This window comes from Sus scrofa, chromosome 6 (assembly GCF_054392235.1).
Source record: "Sus scrofa isolate SSC_HxYL_T2T_F1_AM1 chromosome 6, Sscrofa_HxYL_maternal_Yorkshire_Landrace_v2.0, whole genome shotgun sequence".
In the NCBI taxonomy this organism is placed as follows: domain Eukaryota; kingdom Metazoa; phylum Chordata; class Mammalia; order Artiodactyla; family Suidae; genus Sus; species Sus scrofa.
The window spans coordinates 137,661,312-137,688,762 of NC_139388.1; the positions used below are offsets into that span (position 1 = coordinate 137,661,312).

Sequence of the window (27,451 nt, forward strand, 5' to 3'; positions counted from 1 at the left end):
ATTTGAATGGGAATGACTAATGGTTAAAATGAGAAATAAATCTGAAGAGGCATTTACCTTAATTACTTTGCTTTGTATATGTAGAAAAATAATTATGTGTATGGGACAAATAATTCTAAGTATTTAGTAAAGCTTTTGTTTATAATGGTGTGGCTGAGAATGCTGTGTGTTTACCAAGCTGTTTCCTTTTCCTGCTGGTCTCTGTTCTTCTTGCATGTTGGAGTTGCCATACCACTGAGTTCTGACCTGCAGAATAGGCACATTGTGATGAGTGTGACTTAGAATCCTGGCCCTTAGAAATCTCCCTCAAGTGATTCTCACTCTTTCTTCCCATCAACTAAATATAGATGATGATGGATACAGACTTTGATGATGCAGAGGACTGGAGAGCTGCAACAGGAAAAGAGGTGGGATTACCAAATGATCACCTGCCCAGGTAGGAACAATAGCTTGGACTAGGGCATGGGCTAAATTACACTAGTATCAATTTACAGATTTAGGAAAGTAGGGATTATCTGTTCCAGGGGTCAGTGGTAGATAAAGAACAGAGTATTGTTTAGTTATTTGAAAATAATTAATTTGTACATAATCTTTAACTAAAAAATTAAATATTAGGACACTGTTAGGCTAGTAAGAGCTGAATGACTAGATCCTACCCATTAGCAAGAAGCTGGCATTGAATAATAGAAATGAATTTGAAACTGCATTTATATCCCTTCTGCAGTTTGTTCAACCTTAGCAGACTAAAAAGAATAGCATTATTCACAAATGGCTGCAGAAAAAAAAATAATAACTTGTCTGGTATTTTTCCATATCTGCAAGGAATTTCTGAATATACTACACAGTTGTAACACAATTCCATTGATTCTTGTAATCATGTTATTGGCAAACAGAGGTACCTAAGGGATAGATACAAGTTTGATAGTCACAACCATCAATGACTATGTGAGACCTGCTGAGAATTTCAAGGTAATACTTAAACATATATAACCATGTTCTGACAGCTTTGTGCTTCTTAGAGAAATTATCTGCAGAGGTGATCTTTGAAGACTAAGAATCTTAATTTCTTTTTTTGTCTTTTTAGGGCCGCACCTGCAGCATATGGAGTTCCCAGGCTAGGGGTCAATTTGGAGCTGTAGCCACCGGCCTAGGCCACAGCCACAGTAACGTGGGATCTGAGCCGCATCTGCGACCTATATACCACAGCTCACCACAATGCCAGATCCTTAACCCACTGAGCAAGGCCAGGGATCAAACCCACAACCCCACGGTTACTAGTTGGGTTTGTTAACCACTGCGCCACGACGGGAACTCCAAGAATCTTAATTTCTAGATGCATCTAGGAGTTCCCATTGTGGCTCAGTGGTTAACGAATCCGACTGGGAACCATGAGGTTCCAGGTTCGATCCCTGCCCTTGTTCAGTGGGTTAAGGATCTGGCATTGCTGTGAGCTGTGGTGTGGGTCGCAGATGTGGCTCAGGTCCCGCATTGCTGTGGCTCTGGCGTAGGCCGGTGGCTACAGCGCCGATTCAACCCCTAGCCTGGGAACCTCCATATGCCGTGGGAGCAGCTCAAGAAAAAGGCAAAAAAAGACAAAAAAGAAAAACAATAAAATAAATGCATGCTATACAGTGTTATTTGATTTCTTCTTGTTGAAAAAAAGCAATCTACTACTCTCAAATTTACTTTATTCATTACAGTCGCTGAACTTTAAGACAATCTGCTAAAGAAAGTGAGTAATTTAGGAAGTATATTTGGGCATCCCTATATTTTATTGTAGGATGAAAATTTTGCAGAGGTTTAATAGAGACAGGAAAGACATAATTTGCCTCATACTTAGACCACCAATGCTTGCATGAGAATTGGTGTCAACTGACAGAATAAAGTTATTTGCTTTGCTTTGTGTGATTTAGATAAAAGCAGGCTTTCCTATAAATTCAGTTAGTTTTCTCAATTTTCCTTAAATTTAGTGACCAATCTTTGTCTGACTGTCCTTTATCAACCCTAAACCCTACATTATTTGAAATGCCAAAAAGTGGATTTCATTCACGTTATCTCTGGAATTGTATTGTCTCTATATATTAGGGCTACTAAATTATGTCAAGCTGAATCTCTATGGTCTGCACATTTCTCTCTATTTCATCAGAAGTCAGTGATACCAAATCATCTTCCCACATTATAAATCAATGCTTTAACAATTTTATTTTTGTACATATTAATCCCTTTACTTGGGAGGCTGGTATTGCATATTAGTATTGCAAAGTGTAGGTGTAAAATCAGATCAGCTGGGTTCAAACTGACTATATCTTACTTGGACAAGCTACTTACCCTCTTTTAGCCTCAGTCCCTTGTCTGTAACATGGGAATATTATAGTACTTACCTCATAATAATACCACGAGGATAATATGAGCGGTGCATACTATTTGTTTTAGAACAGCCCTGGTTCTTGCTGGTGTTTTTTGTGGTTATTTCTTTTGGTGTACCGAGGTCTAGTATATTATATTGGGTAGTGCAAGTGAGAAAAAGGGATGAGATAAATTCCTGTCCTTAGATACTCTGAATTGCAGTAGAGAAATCTATGCTTACACAGATGATTATTTTAGAGTCTGATAAAGTTCATATAAAGTGCTCTATGAGTTTAGAAAAGGAAGTGACTTACTATTTGGGGAGGTCAGAAATTTCACAGGGAGTTACATTAGGTTTGGGCTTACAGAATAAGAAGTGTGCTAGATAAAGATAAGAAAGCACTGAAAACACAGAAAACAATGGGCACGGCACAAAATAGTGAAACATCGTGCATGGTCAGGCAATAAAAAGGAATTTATTACTCCAAAAGTAGTGCAGCAGTTCACTGAGGTTAGAGCAGTGGTTCTCAATGAGCAACAATTTTGTTTCCCCTCAAGAAATATATGGCAATGTCCAGAGATGGGGAGCTGCTACTGGTATTTAATGCATAAAGGCAGGCGTGCTGGTAAACTTCCCCATGCACAGGACAGACCCCATGACAAAGAGTTTTACCACCCAAAACATCAGTAGTGCTAAAAGTGAGAAGCTCTGAGTAACAGACTCAGGCTGGTGGGAGAGTGATAGTCTCTATAGATAGAAATTTGGATTGGGATTCACTTCAGAAGGGCCTGATAGAGCACCAGCAAAGGCCTACTTAATAGCACAGTGAACTCTATCCAATATTCTACAATAACCTATATGGGAAAGGAATCTGAAAAAGAATGGATATATATATTATGTATGTATAATTGAGTCACTTTACACCTGAAACTAACACAACACTGAAAGTCAACCATGGTCCAATACATTCTTAAAATATAAAATACTCTGGGACTAAAGAAAAAAAATAAAACAAGAAAACAAATCCAATTACGTTACAGTGGAATACTGACTCAGTAGTGAAAAATAGGGGATAAAATAGATTGTTTACCCATCTATCAGCTGATGAACATTAGGGTAACAGGTACTGTTTACTATGAATAAAGCTGCTATAAACATTAAAAAAGAGTCTGATATATAATTATAAAAACGCTACATTAGTATGATGGCTATCTGGCCTCTGGCCCATTAGCTCTCTGAGGTTCTAGAACATTTATCATTTGATAATTGATATAACCATATAACAATCAACTATTGATTTTTTTTAGAACATCTTATACTCTAGTCAGGAAAATCCACCTTCTCCTCAGAAATGTTTTCCTTGATCCTTGAAACCAGCCTTATCATCATTTAAGGTAAAAATTCTGTCTTCAAAAAGTGCCAATTCATGTCCCCCCTCAGGCCTCAGAATATATTTCAAAACCACTTTCTCTATTAAACATTTCCTTCCCTCATAATCACTTCCGTCTGTGCTTGCAGTGGGCCCTGTCCCTACCCCTCTCCCTCCAGCAAATGCTCCCCAGACTCTGGCATTCAACTTCCTTGATTCCTGTTAGTCTTGGAAAACAAAAGAAGCAGAATCTTTTTCATATACTTTTGTTTGTCTTTTTAGGTAATCAAAGCACAAAGAGAAAGAGAGAGAGGAAGGAAAAGATGTGAGAGGATCAGAGTAAACAATCGCTTTGAAGGCTTTAGCTTTTTAGTAAAAATGTTTCTCTAACAACACACTGCTGTATGACTAAAGGAATCCAGGAACGTTTAGATAACGGGAACAACAAAACAACGTTGTTTGCTGCTTTTCCAGGAGAAAATCAAAGTATAGCTGAGGGTCTTCGGCTTCCTGCTGATTTTGTTTTTCTAAAAATATGTATTGATTTCTTCCACCTCAGAGATTCATAAATGTTATTAAAAATGAATGGCAGCTCTGATTTAAATTAAATGTCAGGTGGTTGATAGGTTTCATAATACTTTTTTTAAATTTTAATGACATTCCTACTTGATTTTGTATTAGAGGCATGCAAAACATAGAATACCAAAATCTACAATGGTATGTGCTAAATGAATGCATGAATAATGAAGCTCTTGCTTTTTTAAAATAAAAAGGAACAGTATATCTGTATTTGTTATGACTTAATTCCAAAGCCACACAGGCTAAATAACACCACGTTTCTACTCATTAGATAAGACAGAGACCCTACCTTTGACTTCCTTGCTCCCATTTTTGTCTTTTAAGCACAATAATGATGTGAGCCATATCAAATTCCTTGCTAATTTGGAAAGCACTGCTATCAAGAAATGAGAAGTAGGGTGAAGGGTGGCACTATATATATATGTATATAGTCTCTTATAATCTCTTTGGGGTGAATGTCAACCTTTCAGAATGCCACATTGTATAAGCCTGAAAATCCCTTTTATTTGCTCAAAATGGCTTGTCATATGTTTTAAAGGTCTAGAAGAGTAAAATAAACATGCTTTTTATGTATGTGAAGGTAGTTTCCTTTCCACTCTTTTCTTTTGCCCAAGCCATAACCACTTAGACATTATACATTTCTAAATGTTTCATCTTCAAACACTTGATTACTCTAAATACAACCCCTGCTCTGAATCACCCCCACTTGAAAGGCATTCAATTGACCAGAAGGAAGAAGGAAGGATGTTCTGAAACCACTACTCCAGGAACTTGACTAGTTTATCACAGGTAGACAATTTGTGTTATTTTCTCTCTTTGTGGAGTTCACCCCATGCTGCTCCTTACAATCTAAAGTAGCACTTTCATTTTTTTCTGATAGTGTTCCTGGTAGATGCTGAAACACTCTGCCACCTCCACTTTACTGATGTGTGGACTTCGCCCCCCTGTGAATTACTTCTGTTGAATTTTCTTTGGCTTTTTTTTTTCAGACTCCTGCTGACAAAACTTGCAGACAGCAATGTACATCCTTAACAGACAGAGCACCCTGCTCCCAGCAGGGCAACCCAGGCGTTCACAGCTCACACACACTGTTGATCAAGTGCTCCACGGAGAAAGCTGTCTGTGAACTTCAGTCAGAGGGTGAAAAATATTTGATGATTCTCAGAGGACCCACCCCTTCACACTGCCTATTTTTTTTTTCAAGTAGGAAAGAGAGCATATAGTCCAGGATTTTGTCTGTAAAGACCTATTCAGATTCCTTGCTTTCCTAGTCTGAATTAATCTATGTTCCAGGTGCAGGCCATAAGAAATGAAAGAAAGAAATCTTGTACTTAGTAGTGTGCAAATTTGAGTTCATACTTGATTGCAACTCATTCTCTCATTCATTCATTTAATATTTTTGTATCTCTGCCATCTATCAGAAGCATCTTATACCTAATCTCTCTTTTAAAATTTGTCCAGTTACCTCTCCTCTTAAACGGATTGATTTCTTTCCCCTGTTACTATAAACATCTCCAGAAAAACAAATGTAATGATCACAGGTGATATTTATTGTGGCCTGCCATGTCCTATCAAGTAACATTGAGCTCTCTGACTTTTTTGGCTGGCATTTTCAAATCAAGAGTTCTACAAATGATTGTGGTATGGAATAGACTCACTGTAACTGTCCATCACCCACAGTGTCTTATTTTAGTGTCACCTCAACACAAAAGTCTATATATAAGTGGTGCAGAAATTATCTAATGGACCTTACAGAGCAGAAATAACTCACTGTATTGTGTCCAAATACTGTTTGTATGGATTTATTTGAAGATAATTGCACTCTAAAGCAAAGAATAATATATTTATGTTGGCAAAAATTATGATCACAATTTATTATCTTCTACTTGCTTTTTAAAGCTTCGTTCAAATGCTGGGATTGATTTTCATTTCAAAATGTTTTATGTGACCTATATGTATCATGATAGCTCTGTTTACATAACACCAAACCTGTCAATTAATTCATTGGGGAAAAGAAAAATAGATAAAACAAATCTTTGCTATGATATTTCTTTAAAAAGAGCTATTTAACCTTTCTGATTTCAAAGGTGAATCTGGAAAAATCTACCAATAATACAAAGAACCAGATTACAACACAATGAATCAACACAAAATAGTCCTCTGATATTACAGAAAGTACTCAGACTTTGACTTTGAAATCACATAGAGCTGCTAGAGTAAAATCCCAGACCTGGAAATTATTAAATGCACTGCTTTAACCTTTCAGAGAAGATTTCCTAATTTTTCATGTACATTTAATATGTCTCCTGCCAGGTTGTGTGAAGTTTAAATGAGATGTCATAGATGAAATGAACAAATCATAGGTTCAGCCATACTCTAGGAACAACAAAATTTTACTTTCATAAACTTAAGAAAACACAGTGTCATCTTACATTTTTGTATTTTTTATTTGTTTATTTGCTTCCCTTTCCCAATCAACTATAAATCTTGTGATGATCTTTTTAAGGCCACACCTGTGGCATATGAAAGTTCCCAGGCTAGGGGTTGAATTGGAGCTACAGCTGCCAGCCTAGCCACAGACATCCAACGCTGGATCCGAGCCATGTCTATGACGTACAACACAGCAATGCCGGATCCTTAACCCACTGAGCGGGACCAGGGATTGAACCTGCATCCTCATGGATACTAATCAGGCTTATTACCACTGAGCCACAATGGGAACTCCCAGTCTTGTGCTGACCTTTCTCATTATCTTTCTTAGAAGTTTTATATAGGAGGGAGAGAAGGTATTATTCTTATTTTCTTTTTTGGTCTTTTTGCCATTTCTTGGGCCGCTTCTGCGACATATGGAGGTTTCCAGGCTAGGGATCGAATTGGAGCTGTAGCTGCCGGCCTACGCCACAGCCACAGCAATGCAAAATCTGAGCCGCGTCTGCGACCTACACCACGGCTCATGGCAACGCCGGATCCTTAACCCACTGAGCGAGGCCAGGGATTGAAACCTGCCACCTCATGGTTCTTTGTTAGATTCATTAACCTCTGAGCCACGATGGGAACTCCTATTATTCCTATTTTCATAGATGAAGAAAGACAGATGATACGATTGTGACTTCTTCAAGACTGTGCAGCCAGAATTGACACTCAGATTCTAGTTACTTAACAACTATCTTCTCCTCCATTTTCTGGACTCAGTTTTGTGAAACTGAAATGAACTGAATCATTTGTACTTTAATCATCCTCCAAATTTTGGTACCTTTCAATATTGGATCATTCATTCAAGGATGATTGAACACATGTCTAATTGCTTAATTTACTTATATCATCTTAATGACTGAGTTGTGAATTACAACTCAGTCAATTTAGTCTTTGTGATTGACACTGATGATAAAATTAGATCTCAAAGAAAACAAGTTAGTTCTCTTTCATTTGTTAGGAAGAGCTACAGCCTTTGTGTGAAAGAACGTATCTTTTAACAATGGAGTAAAACAAGGAGTTTATATCTTTATGGATTCCATCAGAGTTGGCAATATGGTTTCATCTATACTAACTCTAATCTTTCTCTGTGGTATTGTTACCAGCTGGAAAACAATCATGCCAGCCACTCTGCTAGGTAAGTACCAGGAGACAGTAGTAATAAAAGTGCCCTAATACTTTACTTAGTAAACATACGGATAATTTTGATTCTAAGTCCCATTATTCACTCCCTCAGATGATTAAAAGATGATGACATGGCATATATGATAGTTAAAATATGCCATAGGCTAAACTGAATACAGCAAAAAATGATGTTTACTTTTAAGGTAAACCTGTGAATTCAATACAGTTGCATTTTAATAAAATATATTCTTCAGCTATGTTCATTGCAAAATAAGAAAACATCTCTTAAATTTACTCTAAAAACTGGCTTGCAAGTTGTTTTGTATTCAAGGGCATCTTTTAAGTCCTGTGTAGAAGCACTGAGGGATATTTCAAAAAGGTAGCAATATTCAGCCAAGAGATTTGACCCACACATGGTCCTTTCTTCTAGGATTAATTGATAGATTGAACAAGAAAGAATTTAACATTAAGGCAGAATAAAATAACCTAAAACCACAGCAAATTCTCAGATAGGAGACTGCTCTGGTTAACTATCTTTAGCATTAACCTGATTACCTTAAGCATATGTCATTATTTTCCACTGCGGTGGTATTGAGGGTGGGAATAAGGTGGATTGAATCACAATAATATTGGGATGGAAAGTAGGATTGTTATTACATTAACACTTGCTGAATTGTATCTAGTTTGTAACCTTCACATTGAGAAGGACAATGTCAAGTTAAAAGAATTCAGAAAGACTGCGAATGTATGTGATATAAACAATAATTGAGAGAATCAGAGATGCACTGAGTGCAAAACAAACAAAACTTTGGTTAGAGATAGAAGATTAATTCAAACATTTAAATGGATATCATGAAAAAGTGGCAAATGTTCTGAGTACTTCCAAAAGACAATGGGTAAACATCTAAAGAAGGCAGATTTGCCAAGGGGAAGGTGGAGGGGAAAGAAGTGGGATGGACTGGGAGTTTAGGGTTACTACATGCAAACTATTACATTTCGAATGGATAAGCAATAAAGTCCTGCACAGCGAACTATATCCAATCTCTTTGGGACAGAACATTATGGAAGATAATGTGAGAATAGTGTGTATATATGTATGACTCAGTCACTTTACTATACAGCAGAAACTGAAGAACATTGTAAGTCCACTATAACAAAAAAAATTAAAAAGAATGAGGAAGGCAGATTTGAAGTCAAAATAAGACCCAACTTTTAAATTAAATGGATGTATCCAGTCATGGATATAGCATTTTGTAAATATTTTTATAAACAGAAGTAGAGATGCATGGCAAAACTGATGAAGCTTATGCTTCACTTGCCTTTACCAGTCTATTCAAAGGACCTGAAGTTAACTTTGTACTTCTAACTTTATACTCTTTTTCTTAATATGATATCTCCAAATATTAACATTTTAGACTCAACAAAAACTTGAAACTATCTATACTCAGATAGCAGTTAAGACCTTCTTCTGTATCATTTTTTCCAAATATAAGAATCTAAGATTTTTATTTTTTTGTTATTTTATTTTTTATTTTTTTACAAAATAAAATACATATATTTAAACACAGTTACATTCACACAGATTATTATATCATGGATCTTAAGAAACAGATTAAGTGACTCCCTCTGGAAAAGTGGAACAGAAAATACGCTGAGACAAATAGGAAATTTATTCTATACTTTATCCCATTTTGTATGGCTTTCATCTTTACTATTTAGTATTATCTATTACATTTCAATTTTTCTTTAAAAATTAGCATTATATTAAAATTGTGTATATTATACAACTAAAATTTATAAAGAAGAAGGCCTTATATACCATTAAATATATTATATAGCATAATAAAAAGAATAACTGGTAAAAATAACAAAAACAATACACCCTCTGAAAATAAGTAAAATATAAAATGCATAAATTGGTTAAAAAACAGTGTAACTATATAAATATGTCCTCACAATTTGTTACATCTTATTGATTCTTCAATATAGGCATTACACCATTCTAGGTGATGTGATAAACAAGATATTATAGACCTTACATTGTACCATGGAGAGAAATGGTTATTAATAATACATTTGTAGAACTGTATTATTTAATTGTACAGTTGCATTATTCAGTTATAATTATCATAAATTCTTTGATGGAGAGGAAATCAGAATCAGATCTAAGAAGACTTCAGCGTTCCAAGAATGATGTCATATGACCCCCTTCATGGTGGATTATACACTTATTTACTATGAGATATATTTCTTCTCCAGAGATTCCTTGTTTGTGTATCAATTGTAGATTTTTGGTTCGCAGTTATTCTGAAGTTTTGATATAAGAGTTTATATGTATATGTGATTGTTTTAAATTGTTGTTCTCTTTATTGCAAGTTCATCTCCAGTGTCCTGTATTTGTACCCACCTCTTCTCATGATTTCTGATTTTGGTGGTATAATTGTGCACGGATGTTTTCGTATCTTTACTGTATATGTACCTTTACTGGTGAGCCTTGTCATTTGTGGCATTTTTGTTTCCTGTTGCTGTCTCTTCTTTTCTGCCTAGAGAAGTTCCTTTAGTATTTGTTGTAAGGCTGATTTAGTGTTGCTGAATTCTCTCATCTTTTGCCTATCTGTGAAGGTTTTGATTTCTCCTTCAAATCTGAATGAGAGCCTTGCTGGGTAAAGTCATCTTTGTTGGAGGTTTTTTCCTTTCATCATGTTAAGTATATCATGCCACTCCCTTCTGGCCTGCAGAGTTTCTGCTGAAAAACCTGCCAATAACTTTACTGGGGTTCCCTTGTATGTTATTCGTTTCTTTTCCCTAGCTGCTTTCAAGATTTTCTCTTTGTCTTTAATTTTGGTTAGTTTGATTAATATGCATCTTGATGTATTCTCCTTGGGTTTATTTTATATGGTACTGGTTGTGCTTCCTGGATTTGAGTGAGTGGTTCCTTTCCCATGTTAGGGAAGTTTTCAACTATCATTTCTTGGAATATTTTTTCTGTCTCCTTCTCTCTCTCTCTTCTCCTTCTGGCACCCCTTTAATACGGATGTTGGTGCGTTTCACGTTGTCCCAGAGTTCTCTGAGACTCTCCTCATTTGTTTTCAATCTTTTTTCTCTTTTCTGTTCTGCATCCGTAATTTCCACGAATCTGCCCTCCACCTCACTTATTCATTCTTTTGCCTCCTGTATTCTGTTGTTAGCTGCTTCTAGTGACTTTTTTATTTCAGTTATTGTATTTTGCATCTCTTCTTGTTTAAGTTTCATATCTTGTATCTCTTTGCTCAGTGCTTCCTGTAAGTTATCCATCTTTGCCTCCAGTTTATTTCCAATGTCTTGCATCATCTTCAGCATCAACAATCTAAAGTCTTTTTCCTGAATGCTGAGAACCTCCTCATCACTTAGCTGATTTTCTGGGGTTTTTCCTTTCTCCCTCATCTGAGTTATAATTCTGTCTTTCATTTTTATAGGTTTTTGGTGTGGTGACCTTTTTACAGATACTAGAGTTGTAGCCTCTCTTACTTCTGGTGTGTGCCCCCCTTATGGCTGAAGTCTGTGTGGGGGCTTGCTGTAGGCTTCCTAATGGGAGGGGCTGATGCCTGCCCACTGGTAGGTGGAGCTGATTCCTATCCCTCTGTGGGTGGGGCTTAGTCTCTGGATGGGATTAGAGGCAGCTGTGTGCCTGAGGGGTTTGTAGGTATCCTGTTTACTGAGGGGTGGGGCTGTGATCCCACCTGGACTGTTGTTTGCCCTGGGGCTTCTCAGCACTGACTGATGGGTGGGGCCAGATTTTCCCAACATGGCCACTTCCAGAGAAAGGCACCACTGATGAATATTCCCAAAAGCTTTCTTCCAATGTCCTTCCCTCACAACAAGCCACATTCACCCCTGTTTTCCCAGGATGTCCTCCAAGAACTGCAGTCAGGTTTAGCCCAGATTCCTATGGAGACTTGACTTTGCCCTGGGACCCAGTGCACGTGAAAGTCCATGTGCACCTTTTAAGAATGGGGTCTCGGTTTCCCCCAGTCCCATGGAGCTCCTGCGCACAAGCCCCACTGGCCTTCAATGCCAGATGCTCCAGTGACTCTTTCTCCCAGTGCTGGATCCCCACACGTGAGGGTTTGATGTGGGGCTCCAAATTCTCACTCCTGTAGGTGAGTCTATCTCTGTGAATCAGTTAGTTTCCAGTCTGTGGGGCTTCCCACCTGGGAGGTGTGGGGTTGTTTATATCATGAAATCGCCCCTCCTACCTCTTGATGTGGCCTCCTCTTTTTCTTCTGGAGTAAGGTATCTTTTTTAAGGTTTCCAGTCCTTTTGATTGAAGATTGCTCAGCTTTTAGTTGTGAATTTTGTTGTTTTTAGGAGAGAAGTTGAGCTCCAGTCCTTCTATTCTGCCATCTCAAGCCTCTCTCCAAGAATCTAAGATTTTTAAATTATGCTACTCATTTTTCCACTGACCTGTTTTATTCTCAGTATGGTATTGCTCAGATACCCCCTGCTCAATTCTTATACAGATATGTGAGAAATAGCAGTCTATGTAACCTGCCTCCCATATATTGCAGCACAGGCATATTGACAGAGAATATTGGAGAAAAAAAGCCAAAAAAGAATATAACAGTAAAATTTGATAGCTTTATTTCCTCCACTCAAATGGCATCTCCCCAAGTATACATGAATAATTATGAGTATCACAATTAATTTATATATCTGGTGTAATCAAGAACTTTAGATAACTGTAAAAACAGTGAAGACTAAAGCATTGGTTGGTCTAATGCATTTGCATACTTTCCATGAAAACATGAAAGAACAAAATGTTCTATATGTTTTCATTAAATTCAATGTATTTGAAAGCTTTCTTTCGTGTGAATATATTTTGCTATAATTTTAGGAAAAATATTGAAAAATCCTACAAATACAAATGCTATTCTTTGCTAAATAACAAGTCTTCCTAATGTTAATGGTACACAAATGTACTCCTGCTTTTAGAAATTAGGGGGGGAAAGGGGCCTCTTAAATATGTTGTAGTTTCAATGACTAATTCATTAGATTCAGGAATAATTTAGAGATGGATAAAGTGGCAAGTTGAAATCATCCTAACCTAGCATAAGGAATCAATACAGAAAAGTAATAAAGTAGAACTTCTAAGAAAGAGAAAATTGGTATTGAGGAAGAGAGTGGTAAATATCAAGGACGTATTACTGTGAAGAACACTATATTTGTATAGTGTTTTGGTAAAAAACATTATATAAACTTTTGGTAATAACACATGTATAAGAAGGGAACTTTTAACTACAGAGTATTCGATATGTAAACCCATGTTTTACAAGCCTTTCTTATTTTAAACCTCCACATAATAGACAAACTATGTGTGTATGGAGAACGTGGATATGTGAAGCCTCTAACCAATAATGAATATAATTCTGTGCCGAATTGATTGGTTTTAGGCCAATGCAGTAATTATATAAACACCAATAAGAAAATAGGATGACTGTTTCACAAGGAAGAAAACTTTGTATTTCATCTATGCATGATTGGAAGTAATGAATAAATATGGTCCTGCCAAGCAATGTTTTGAACAAGTGGTAGAATATCCGTGAAAAACATTTCTAGTGAGATAAAAGTATGGTGTAATTGATTCAGGACTATAACTGAACAGCATGACAGAATTTAAAGAATTAACAATGCCCTTCTCCTAAAAAAAAAAAAAAAAAAAAAAAGTTTTAAAAAATTTTGGAAAAGACAATACTGCTAAATCCATTAATGAGGGAAGGATGCTTTTTGTAAAGGCTATTTAGCATCTATGAAACAGGGAATAAAGGATCAGTAAAGGGCAAACATTTCCCACTGAAACTGCCAAGATCTAAACATTTAAATAGCTTTTTTTTTTTTTGAAGGCATTCTTACGAGTTAAATCAATAATAAGTTTTCAAGACATTTGACCCTAATTTTGAGTGCATTTCAGAAGTACTTAGAAAATTAACTGTACTGATTATTGCCAGAAAAGATCTACCATGAAAAGCATCATCCTTTATTTCATCCTAAGTAAGTTAAGTTCTCCTTAAAAGGCTATTTATGATGCGGTTTTCAAATTAGGTGATCAGTTTCACAGACTGCAAAATGTTTTCAGGCTGCCTAGCATTTAATTTTACAAATTTCTCTTGGTGACAAGTATAGTGAAGGAGCTAAACTTAAGGAACTAAAATGATGGTTAACTATACGTTCTCTTCTCCATGCTGTTCCCCTGGATAAGGTCCTGTAGTTAAACAATGCTTTTATCAGGGGGACCGGGCACAGTTCCTGCTTCTCTCTGAGTAGGGATTATAGTTCCTTGCCAGCCCACTGAGCTATTGAATCAGGTCAATCACATCTTCTCTCAGGAACCAGAGTGTCACCTGACCTTCTTGAAACACCAAGGTCTGCCTCCAGCAGCCCCTGATTGTTCACTCTTTTCTAAGTAGAACCTCTGTGAGCCCCTTTCAGTATCCTCTTCCCTGGACTGTGACTATCTGTGACTAAGAAACTGTTGTTGATCTCATCTGTCCAGTGTCAGGTGTCAAGTTTTTGGCCATGTCCATAGTTCTAGCATGAAAGTTTCTCCCCACCAATGGAGTGAAAAGGAGGCTATAAAAACAAACAAAAAGTTTTATTTTTATATTAATTTCATTTTAAGGTACAGATTCTCAATAACATGTATATAGGAAATAGGATTTTAGATTATTTTGTAATTTATGATCATTATCTAAGACCATTAGACTCTAAGTCATAAAATACATTTTATAAATGAATGTACTGAGGCACAGTTAATGAGACCAAGTCACTTACAGAATGAATTATGGAGGACTTAGAATGCAGGTCCTTTGAAAGTATTCTCACTTCAAAGTTGGCTTTCTTTCTATTGCTCTGAATTGCCAGAGTATTATAGAGGAATATAAGAATTCATTTTTTTATAATAATCTGATACCAAAGTGTATTTTATGTTTCTCCTATTTTTCTTTTGAAGTTTCTCAAAGTTATGCATGGCAAAGTCAACTAGGGTTTTGTTTTAGTCAAGAATACTTACACCACAGGATTTTCTCTTAGACAAAGTCTAGTGGAATCTTGGGCTATTTTTTCCTCTTACTGTCTCTCCATTGCAGCTCCATAGCAATATCGCTGATTTCTTTTCTAGTAGTCAACCAAGACAGAAATAGGACAGTAGTGGTCACATGTACACAATTCCTAACCCTAACTCTGTTCCTATGCTCATCAAAATATGTATGAGCTCTTTTAATACTTCAGATTCCAGTTATTTGAAGCATAGAGAAATTAGAAATGTAACCTCTGTTCATGACAAAAAAAAAATGTATGTGGCAAACTTAATATATGGTTACCTCATCTCTACATGAAAGGTTTGAAATATTTTCTTTCAAAGGGAGAATTGTTTTTTGCTTGCCTCAATACTGATGTTAAAATACTGCCATAAAAGTTAGGGTAGCAAAAAAAGAGCAATTTAAAAAAAAAAATAGGCAACAATTAAGCAAAATACAACTATTTTTTGACCTGTCATTAAACAAACAAAAAAATCTGTCTTTATTATAACTAGACCACATTATGGTATTTGAATGTATGTTTTTCTGAAATAACACATTTTCTTAGGGATTCTAGTAACTGCTTTGACTATGACATATTAGAAATGGGTATTCTATATAATTATTTAAATATGTGTGATTAACTAAAGTTAACATATTTATTGACATATGGTATTCCATATTTAATTATTTATTTCTAATCACCCTAGATATCAGGGCAAATTTATAGTCACCTAGGGTTTATGCATCCATTTATTATCGAGTTCACTCTATAGGATGGTTGTTAAAAAAAAAGTTGTATTAGTGCCTTTTTAAAGGTTGTGACGGAAAACTCATTATGATTTAAATATTTTTAGACTAAAATGATTAAAACTGTTCCTAAGGTAGCAGATCTCTGGTTGTGAACAGTGCATTTACCAATGTGTTTGATTGGACCCAGTGCAGTTACCTCAGGCAGGTGCCTACTTGCCCCTGTATATGCTCTGTACTAGCTTTTGCTGGTAGATGATGTTGGATGGTTTTCCATTCAGGCACCTGTTCCAGCTAGTGTTCTTTCACACCATAAGGTAACATCTCACCTAACTGTCAAAGCAGACATATCAGTCCTTTTTTGGTAAGTGAAATGATAGTCTCTAGGTACTTAAAAGATAATATAATCTTGGCTTTTCTGTTTTGTTGTTGTTGATGCTGTTTTCAAAAATTTCATTGTGAAAAATAACATTCATGGAGTTTTTCCTGCTATATATGGTTTCTCTGTTATTTTGTCATTTTGATTATCCTAAAATCAAGTCAATTCATCAGAAATTTAACAAAAAAAATATTTTGTATTTTTAAGAAATGCTCTTTATGTTCTAAATATTCCTATAACTTCATGATATGCTATGGTTATGATATGCTGATTAAAATGTAATTATTTACATAATATAGTGATGTACTTCTCAGGAGGATAAAATTCTTTTAACTTGATTTTGCTCATAAATGTGATTTTAAAAATTGTACATGTTGGCATACATTCTGTGCTCTTAACTATGCACCCATAGAATTTGGTTCTATACCAGCTAACCTGACCCAACTGACTAGGTCCTGTAGCTCCATTTAGGCATATAGTTTTCTTCCTTTATCAGTTCTTATATTCCCTGTGTTGATCATGTTGTGACTGAGCCTTAGTTATTGGCTTAGTGCTCAGTAAGGGAGGTAAGGGCAAATTCTGCATCTTATGAATATTTTAACAATTGCACTGGTAGCTCGTACCTATTACCCTCACCACCAGTGATGGGGTTTTTGTTACCAACCACAGGGCAGACAATCCAGTTCCCAAATCCTATTCCATCAACTTCGTTCTCAGAGCATGCCAGGTACCCATTGTTACCAGCCGGGTTCCCCTGTGGCAGCTGGAGATTAGGAAGCAGGAGGTGTATTAGGCAGTGTTCCTAGGATCAACACTTTTGAAAGGGAAGGACAGGAAGCAGAATTGGGAAGTGCTCTGGTGCAGTTTTAATAGAGGTCTTACCCAACATCCTGGGGAATCTAAAGCTGGCATAACTGTTCATTGTTGTCCTGCATTGGAACTAAGAATACAGGCCTTTATGGCCCTGCATCAGACAGTCATTGGTTTCTGAATGTAAGCTTAGATGAGGTGTTATCTTCAGCTGATGTGTTTCCTTAGTTTCTCTAAAGGAGGCTGACAGCTGAGGGATTTTCGATGGTAGCTTTCTTGCAGCTGAGGGAATGAAAGTCCTGGAACCCTGAAGGGGATGTGGGCACTGCCTCACAGCATCCTCCACTTGGATTAATACATATTTCCCCATATAACAGGTACTATAAGACATCAATAACTTCATAATTAATTTAAACCTTTCTATGTTTATTGGCTATTCCTGTTTTATTTTTCTGTGACTTTTAGTTTGGAATTTTTTCGTACATTTTAAAATGGATTATTTTGTTTCTATGCTGAATTTTAGGAATGTATACCTACATATGATTTGGTTTGGTGCACGCCAGTTTTTCACTCTAATATATTTGAATTCATAAAAGTTCCTCTGTTTTGTCAATTAAAAAGACATTCTAATTTTTCTATTACTATGTCGATTGTGAATGTTTCATGTTCAATAGTAATCTCATAAAATTTTGTGGGTTCGATGGATTTTTGTAGTATGTATGGTATAAATGTATCGATACTGATTCTTTTGACTCGATTTTTGTTCATTGTTATAGGTCAATTCAAATTTATCTTTTTCCTTTTGTTAATTTTAAATAATTGTGTGTATATATGTGTGTTTGGGTGCAAGTTGTTAGGGGTGCAGAGTGATTTGATGCTTCTAATTTTAAAATTTATTTGGAATTGTCTGTATTTGTCTTCCATTATTTAAAAAATCCTAAACTATATCTGTATTATGACCTCTTTTTAATCTCTATAATTGTTAGTTTGATCTTTCTGATTATTTTCTTGATGAGTGCTCAAAAAAATCTTTTTATTAGTCTTTATAAATCACTAAATGCAGCATTGTTGATCCTCTCTATCTTGTGTTCACTATCATTACTTTCTGTTATCTTTGTATCTCTTCTTTTATCTATTAAGTATATTCTAGCTTTTCTAACATCTTAAGTTGGATGCTAGGCTTATTCACGTTCAAACTTTCTCCTCTGCCTTAAACATTTAATGCTAATAATTTCTCTGTGTGTATTCTCTGGTAAAATTCTTCCTGTTGAGCTGCAATCCTTATTAACATATAGGTTAATACGTTCTTAACCCTAAAAACACCACTTCGCCTTACATAAAGCAACATCAGCATTTTCTTGCTTTGTATTTGCCAGATACATAGTTTTTCCATGGTTCCATTGTTTTACTTGCTAATTTTTTGCTTTTTTTCTATGTCAGATAGCTTACTAACAGCATAAATTGGATTTTTAAATCTAGTCTGATATTGTATCATTAAAAGAATAAATGTGGAGTTTCTGTTGTGGCACAGCAGAAATGAATCTGACTAGGAACCATGAGGTTGTGGGCTCCATCTCTGATCTTGTTCAGTGGGTTAGGGATCTGGCATTGCCGTGAGCTGTGGTGCAGGTCACAGATGCATCTTGGATCCCATGTTGCTGTGGCTGTGACATAGGCCAGCAGCTGTAGCTCTGATTAGACCCCTGGGAAACTCCATATGCCATAGGTACGGCCCAAAAAAGCTAAAAATAAATAAATAAATTCATTTATTTTTATATTTCATTTAAAATCCTGAGTCAATTTAGTTGGTTTTGTATTTTGTTTCCTCCTTACCCTCCCTTTTCAATATATCCTATTTCTTTCTCTTTTTATTTCCTGCCTTCCTGTTAGATTGGCAGTTTTATTTTTAATTCTGCATTTTTCCTTCTATCTTGATTTAAAAAAAAATTAGTTGTTACCTGTGGAATTGTATTTCATTTGCACTAATTATATTTATCTAAAAAGAATTTCTGTACTCTTCCTCAAACATAGGACTCGTGGACAATACTTTCAAATTATCATTGGTAAAAGATTTTTTTTTCAAAATTTCCATTTTTCATGGATTGATAGATCTATAAAAAAGGGGGGGCATATGTTACTAGAAAAGTGAAATGATAAAATACACACTAAATATAAGCCTACCTTTTGGATTACTAGATTTAACAGAGTACAAAATTACTCTGTCAAATTGCTTTTAAAGTTTCTAAACTCGTATTCTCAATTTCTCTCTATCCTTGTTACAGATCAGTAAAAGACAGTTTGTGGACTAGTTCTGATCCTGTAATGTAGTTTGAATAGCAATGGCTTAGAATACTTGAATAATAATCAGTTTCTTCCTTGCATAGAATTGTTGTCAGGTGTTTTAGTCTATCATATTTTTAACCCTTAAATATTACTGAACTATTTCATATAGTTAACATTTGTTTAGACTTATTCATATATCTCTCAATTTCATTGCATACTTGCTTTTTAATCTCTTAAAGTTTCCTTTTGAAAGGTAGTTTTTTCTTCTGATATAATACTTTAAGATTCCCTTTAGTGAGATTAAGTTAGTGGCAAATTCTTTTTTTTTTTTTTTTCTCAAATGTCTTTATTTCTTCAAACTCTTCAGTGACAGTTTAATTTGGCATTTTATTCTAAATTGACAGGTTTCTCCCTGAACCCCTTTCTCAGAGCATTGAACGGCACAGATGCACAGATATGATGGTAGAGGTTGTAATAGTGGTTAGAGTTGTGTACCTCCAACAGCTGGTTCAGAACAAAGTTAGCCTTGAGAGGATTTGGTAAGTAGAGGTGCTGGCTGGGAAGGAGAGGTAGCTGTCTTTCCCTGTTTTCATTTCTCCTGCTATGCTTTTATTATGCCGTCTGAGAGGGGTAACCACTTTACAGGAATTAGTTGCTAATAGGAATCGGGCACTCTTTTTTATTTTTAGGTAAGTTCTCCTGAGGACATTTCAGAAAAAGACACCAATAGCCTAATGATAAATCAATTTAAATTACTCATTTGACACGAGCTAAATTTAGGCTATGCTCAGTCATTGGACATAGATGGCTTCTATACCTCTTTACTTTGAGAATCACATTTCTTGCCTTATAGAAAGAATAAAACATTTCATTTAGAGATCCTACAAATGGAATATCATACAATCAAATATGCATTTGCTCCCACAGTCATTATCTAAAATGTTCCAGATGAGGATTTTTGTGTGCTCATTGACTCTAATTTCAAGTATTAAGACACAGGTTGTTTCTTTTTCCTCTAAAAATAAAATTACAGACTTTTTAAAGCAATTGAAGTGAATGTCAAAATATATTGTTTTATTAAAAAATAGTAACATGCCAAATGTGTATTTTTTTTGTTCAAATATATTTAAAATCCTGATACCTAATATATTTCTGTCAGCTTTTATTTTTGACTTCCTTTCTTATGGTTTTTTTTTTTTTTTTTTGTCTTTCTGTCTTTTCTAGGGCCGAGCTGCGGCATATGGAGGTTCCCAGGCTAGAGGTCCGAACAGAGCTATGGCTGCCAGCCTACACCACAGCCACGGCAACACGGGATCTGAGCCGTGTCTGTGACTTGCACCACAGCTCACGGCAATGCTGGATCCTTTAACCCGCTGAGCGAGGCCAGGGATTGTACCTGCAACCTCATGGTTTCTAGTCAGATTCATTAACCACTGAGCCACGAGGGGAACTCCTTTTTTAAATAGGTTTCCTGGCTTCTCTAAGGAGCTCCTTGCTTTCATGGTGCTAACACCTCCAGACCAGGTAAAAAGAACACAATGAACTAATTTTAATTTCGTAGTGGAAACGCAGTGGCTTCGTTAGTTAAAATATGTGTATACATTTTTTTCTAGACGCTTTAACGTACATTTATTACTATTCATCAATGTTGTTTCTATCTTAAGCTAATCATTGGTAAATGGCTGCTCACTGCTACTGCTTTTTTTCACCTTTGTGGTTTTGCTTTGAATGTATGTTATGCTATAATTCTTTCCTTTCTTTATTGTTTTCATTGTTGTTGTTTTGTTATTTTTCTTGCTTTATCCATTCAGATTGTCCTTGAATTAGATCGGGAGAGCAGCCTTTTAGTAGTCAAGGTCAATAAGGAATCTCTAGCTCTAATAAGTCATATAAAGCCTTTACTTTGTGACGTTCCATAGGGCAGAGTAGAAGCTGTTTTATTGACCAGTCTTTCCTAAGGGGGCCTTGCAGCATTTGCGATTTTTGCCCTAGGGGGCCAGTAGAGGAGACCTCTGCTGCTCTTTTAATCAGTACCAGAATCAGCAATTAACCTATAACTGTAGCTGGTGTCCTAGAAATGAGGCAATGTAATCTTTTCTCATTATTTCTTATGGGAAAATTGCTTTTGACATATGTGCTTTAAGGTTGCTCACACTTTTCAAGAAATATCCCTTTAGCCTACATCAATCAGTACACATATTACCTCTTCCATAAATGGTCACATTTTGTCCTACCTGACTTAAACTGGTCTGCATTACATTTCTTCTGTATGCTTTCAAGGATGCCCTGTGCATATTTCCATCATAATACTTATCACAATGTGTTATAATTGTCATTTTACTCCCTTGATGTAAGTGTTTTGAGATTAGAGAGTTTATCTTGATAAACTCAGTTCCTAGTAGAGTGACTGGTTTGCCATTAATAATGGCATTTCAGATCAACCTTAGGAACTAAGACAGTCTCTCTGCACAATGAGGAGTGCCTAGAACATGGTAACCTCTCAATAAATCTCTCTTGAACAAGTTTCTGAATAATAACACCTAACACAGTACTTCTTATGTGATTAGCATAGTTCTGACTTTACATGTATTAACTCCTATAACCCTCAAGATCACTCAGTAGGTAGGGCCAGTAGTTTTCCCATTTTACTTTTTTTTTTTTTAATTAATTTATTTTCTTGTCTTTTCTAGGGCCGCACCCTCGGCATATGGAGGTTTCCAGGCTAGGGGTCTAATCAGAGCTGTAGCTGCCGGCCTACACCACAGCCACAGCAACTCGGGATCCCAGCTGTGTCTGTGACTTACACCACAGCTCACGGCATTATTTCTTATGGGAAAATTTCTTTTGACATATGTGCTTTAAGGTTGCTCACACTTTCAAGATCCCTAGCAAGGCCAGGGATCGAACCCAAAACCTCATGGTTCCTAGTCGGATTTGCCATGACGGGAACTCCAGTTTTCCCATTTTATAGATGAATAATTGATGCAGGAGAGAATGTGTAAATTTCCATGGGCATGCAGCCAGGTAGTGGCAGTGCCATGAGTTAAGTCTAGTCAATCTGACTCCTGAGTCCATTCATCTAACATTAGTGTAGGAAAAAGTCAAACTCAGCAGAAAGAAATGACTTGCTAATGACACAGTTTCATAGGAGTTCCTGTTGTGGCTCAGTGGGATAAGAATCCAACTTTTATCCATGAGGATGCGAGTTCCATTCCCGGCCTCACTCAGTGGGTTAAGGATCCAGTGTTGCCATGAACTGTGGTATAAGTCACAGATACAGCTGAGATCCTGCAATCCTGTGGCTATGGTGTAGGCCTCTAGCCCAGGAACTTCCATATACCGTGGGTCTGGCCCAGAAAAGGAAAAAAAAAAAAAAAAAAAAAAAAAAAAAAGGAAATAGTTTCTCATATAAGAGGAAGAAACGGTTTTTTACTTATACAAAGACTGATGCGAAGTATAAATATATGTTTTTATGGGTAGTAAAGGCAAATGTATTATTTGTATCAGTGCAATTTTTTCATGTAACAAAACTATCATTTTTCTAGAGTTTATGAATAGAATGCAGTCTCTATGTTTTACATCTGTAATTAAAAGGCCCAGTGTATAACCAGAAGTAATGAAAAGACTTTCAATTCTTAATATTGGACCATTATAAGTTTTCAGTTGTGTCAAAATTAATATCACCATGATAATAAAATATGACAAGGGAATAAAGATATGCAACATCAAAATTTTGTCATTAATGAAGAGTGTTTTAAGCTCTCACACTAATGAAATGGGACCTGGGATAAAAACACATCCGGATATATTCGTCAGTATACTCTTGATAATAAAATTAAAGACCTACGTAACAACAGACTGTGGTATATTTTATTGTTCTAAGGCTTGAAAATACTTGATTCAATTACACTAAGAAATATATACAAAATTTACTTTAGGATATACTACTTTAAAATTTATAAAATAAAATAAAATTTATAATGAACCCTTAAAACATTGTAATAGCAAAAGGAACAAGACTTATAGACCTTCTGAAAATTTGAGTTTGAGATATAATGCGGTAATCTGACTGGAGCATGACCTGTTAAAGGTATTCTGGTTAAAAACTGTTGACTTAATAAACACATTCTCTGCACAGAATTCTAAGAAAAAAAAAATCATTAAATTTTTGTTTTTTAGACATTTCTCCAAAGAAGATATACAGATGGCCAACAAACACATGAAAAAATGCTCAACATCGCTGATTATAAGAGAAATGCAAATCAAAACTACCATGAGATATCACCTCACACCAGTCAGAATGGCCATCATTAATAAATCCACAAATAACAAGTGCTGGAGGGGCTGTGGAGAAAAGGGAACCCTCTTGCACTGTTGGTGGGAATGTCAACTGGTACAGCCACTATGGAGAACAGTTTGGAGATACCTTAGAAATATATACATAGAACTTCCATATGACCCCGCAATCCCACTCTTGGGCATCTATCCAGACAAAACTCTACTTAAAAGAGACACATGCACCCGCATGTTCATTGCAGCACTATTCACAATAGCCAGGACATGGAAACAACCCAAATGTCCATTGACAGATGACTGGATTTGGAAGAGGTGGTATATATACACAATGGAATACTACTCAGCCATAAAAAAGAATGACATCATGCCATTTGCAGCAACATGGATGGAACTAGAGAATCTCATCCTGAGTGAAATGAGCCAGAAAGACAAAGACAAATACCATATGATATCACTTATAACTGGAATCTAGTATCCAGCACAAATGAACATCTCCTCAGAAAAGAAAATCATGGACTTGGAGAAAAGACTTGTGGCTGCCTGATAGGTGGGGGAGGGAGTGGGAAGGATTGGGAGCTTGGGCTTATCAGACACAACTTAGAATAGATTTACAAGGAGATCCTGCTGAATAGCATTGAGAACTTTGTCGAGATACTCATGTTGCAACAGAAGAAAGGGTGGGGGAAAAATGTAATTGTAATGTATACATGTAAGGATAACCTGACCCCCTTGCTGTACAGTGGGAAAAAAAAAAATTTTGTTTTAGGTATTATCACAAGAGAATTCATTTTGAAGTTAAAGTAAGTACTTCATTCTCTTGCTGAAATTTGAAGTTTTGTGTGCAATAATCTGAGTTTCCTAAATTTAAAAATGAAACTACTAGAAGTGAGCTAATTCTTGACTTTGCAAATGGTGCTTGGTTTGTTTGAAATTGGCTACTTATATTACATAACCTTATTTTATTATAGAGAAACAAAATACACACAGATTGATAGAAAATTAAGATGATCAATCCATTCAGAAGTGAGCCTTTTTCCTTCAGTCTTTCTCCTACACTGGCTAGCTTCCAATGATTTTCTCTCTCTCATTTTGAGCCTGTATTTTAAATTGATGGGATTTAGTATTAAATTACTTTCATTTAATATTTTTAATTTCAGGGGTTTTCTTGTGTGTGTATTGAATTTCAAGATGATACAAGCATTGAGTCCTGAGGTACCACTAACACCATAATTTTTAGATTTGATTTTGAATCACATATGCAAAGACTTTCAAGTGGGAAGAAAACTATGTCTCCTTTCCTAAAAAAGTATAAACTCTAGACTTTTCCAAAGATAGTTTTTTTAGAACTTTGAAATACCATAAGTGCTTAAATTGCTAATATTTTCTATAAGCACCGGACATGCATTTATGGGTTATTGTATATTTTCCAAATGTTGTGCAGGCTCCTCATAGACTAGTCAGTGAAATAAATCAGATTCTTTGATGGTTATGTGATAACAGTGATACTATTTAATAATGTAAGGGTAAGTTACAATTTCCTTTACATTGTGTTCTTTTTCTCATAACTCAAATGTTCTTATTTCATTTAAACGAGGTATACTTGTCTTTGTTACTTCCTGAAAACTCAATTTCTACTGTGGTAACATTCTTGTAGATTCTCTCGTGGGCTTAAAATATACATTATTAATGGAGCACCAGACTTATCTTTGTGGAAATTATGTGGCTTAAGATTAAGTACCAAAAGTTCACCAACTTCAGCTCAGTAGACCTTCTCTGCAAAAACTACAAAGAAAATCATTATGGCATGGCTTTTGGACATGTGATAATGCTCCACAGATGAAACCATGAGTCATTCAGAAATTCATATATCTAAATACTAGTAGCTGGTTGAGATTCCTTAGAAACAAAATAGAGATGGTCTCTCAGTGGTAGTAAATGTGATGCCTTTCCAAGTAACATGAATCTGTTATTATTTTCAGTTATTCAATGTATACTGCTTTTGTGCTTATCCACTTAAAATTGCAGAGGGTAAACAGACACAGTGAAAGGTATGTGTGTCTTGAGTTCTTCTGTAGCTTTGACAATATCAAATCAAAATTTGACTAGTGCCATACCTATTCTAGATTAACATAAGCGGTATAGGAATAATGAGTAAAATCATATAGCTTAGAATTTAAGGATATGCAGTGAAGCACCTGATAACTACTTAGTAACTGTTGGACTTTTAGCCAAACACATAGATTTCTAAGTTTGTTTTGCCTATCTGTTAAATAAAAATAATAGTAGTATGTATTTCATAGGATTTTTCTAAAATTTGAATAGGACAATTGTGAATATTAAATAAAACAATGCATGTAAATCACGAGCAGAGTAGCTCACATTTGGTAAAAGTTCAATAATTACTTGTGGTTATTATGATGTTCTGGAAATTATGACCATGATGGCTAGCAAAATTAGACACAGTTCATATCTTCACATATTTCATTTTAATCTACATTCTGTAGAAACAAATAAATGAAGTAAGCAGAGATATTTCCTTTTAGATCAGGTTTTCATTTCTCATAAGCTGGAAAATCTAGTGAACTTTGTTTTACTTTAATAAGCATATCCAAGTGGGCCTTTTTGTGTCTGTTCAGCCAGTGAATTCATTCTCTGATATCTTCCATTTCTAGATGTTGCCGAACGCTATTGTAGAGGCATGTGTGGGCTTCACAGAAAGACACTTCCTGACAGCTGAACATCTACAACTTCATATTTCACAAATGCAAAGATGGCTTTTTATGTTTTAATGATCTTTTCTTGTCTTCCTTTGTTATACACATCACTTAGCACTACTGATGATGTGCCTTCAGATTTTCTGATCCAGTTTTCATAAATTTCCTATTCAAATGCTTCTTTGGAAGCCAGAAAAACATGTACCCCATTCTCCATCCCCCTCTTCTATCCTAATGGAGCAACATCACTTTTTGTCTTGCAAGCTGTGAGACAGCTCGAGCTGCTTTTCACTTTGCCTTCAATCAAGTAAACAATTTCTCTCAACTTTTAGTTAAAATCAGTGCTCTGGTTTGGAGTCAGAGAGAACCTGGATTCCAGCTTACTTTGAACTTGTGGTTCATGTGCAGACAAGATGGTGTATTTAGAGTTCAGCCCACTTTGACATATTTCAGATCTTAAAAGTTACATCAGATCTTATAGCCTGGCTTCAGAATGAAAACATTTTGATCTTTATTTAGTCTTATGTGGAAATGTGCTTTGAGACTTAAAAAACAAACATACAAAAAAAAAAAAAAAAAAAAAACCAAAAAACAAAAACACCCTAAAAGCGGGCAATTTTAGATATGACTAATTTTTAAATTGTATATTGTATGCTTCCTTAAAATAATAATTCCCTGAGTTTTCCAGAGTTAAGTGGTGAGCCTATTTATATAGCCTATGGTCCCAAGTAAAACTATTTCAAATTATGCTAGCACTGAGATAAATGGGAACAGAACTATGGGATAGATACAATCTATGGAGAAACTATACTGGGACATTGAATAGACAGCAATAGGAACCAAGGATTTGATTATTTTCTCATACATACTTAGTTTGAGATTATTGAATCTGGTATATTTAGTCTTGTTTTGGAGGTTTTTTTGTTTTGTTTTGTTTCAAATCTACCATCTGAATAGTTTAATTTCTCCCTCATCTTTTCCTCGGGAATCATTTCTGTACTTTTCCTACTTATGCTGAGCCCAAGATTTGTGTATAAACCTGACTGCATAGGGAATTGAATATCAGTATTTGAGGGTAGAATTGGGCCCATAATGGGTATTGAAATAAAATGAAAAGAATAATGAATTGAAAACCTGTGTACTTAAATGTGTGTTGCCCATTTCTGACTGAAAATGCTGTTCAAATGAAAGCCAATTTTCTTTTTATGAACTGAACTCATAATTAGGAACTTGAATTATAATAGTCATAGAAATGGTAGTTATAATGTAGACATA

At 35.6% G+C, this 27,451-nt stretch overlaps 1 long non-coding RNA gene across 1 annotated transcript; it reads left to right on the plus strand.

The window, feature by feature from the left end:
* The first annotated feature begins 225 nt into the window (after nt 1-225).
* LOC146402831 (uncharacterized) lies at nt 226-25,994 on the plus strand. The gene is made up of 2 exons (XR_014805170.1): nt 226-436; nt 23,346-25,994. It is a non-coding gene; the product is annotated as an uncharacterized LOC146402831 (long non-coding RNA).
* The last annotated feature ends 1,457 nt before the right edge of the window (nt 25,995-27,451 follow it).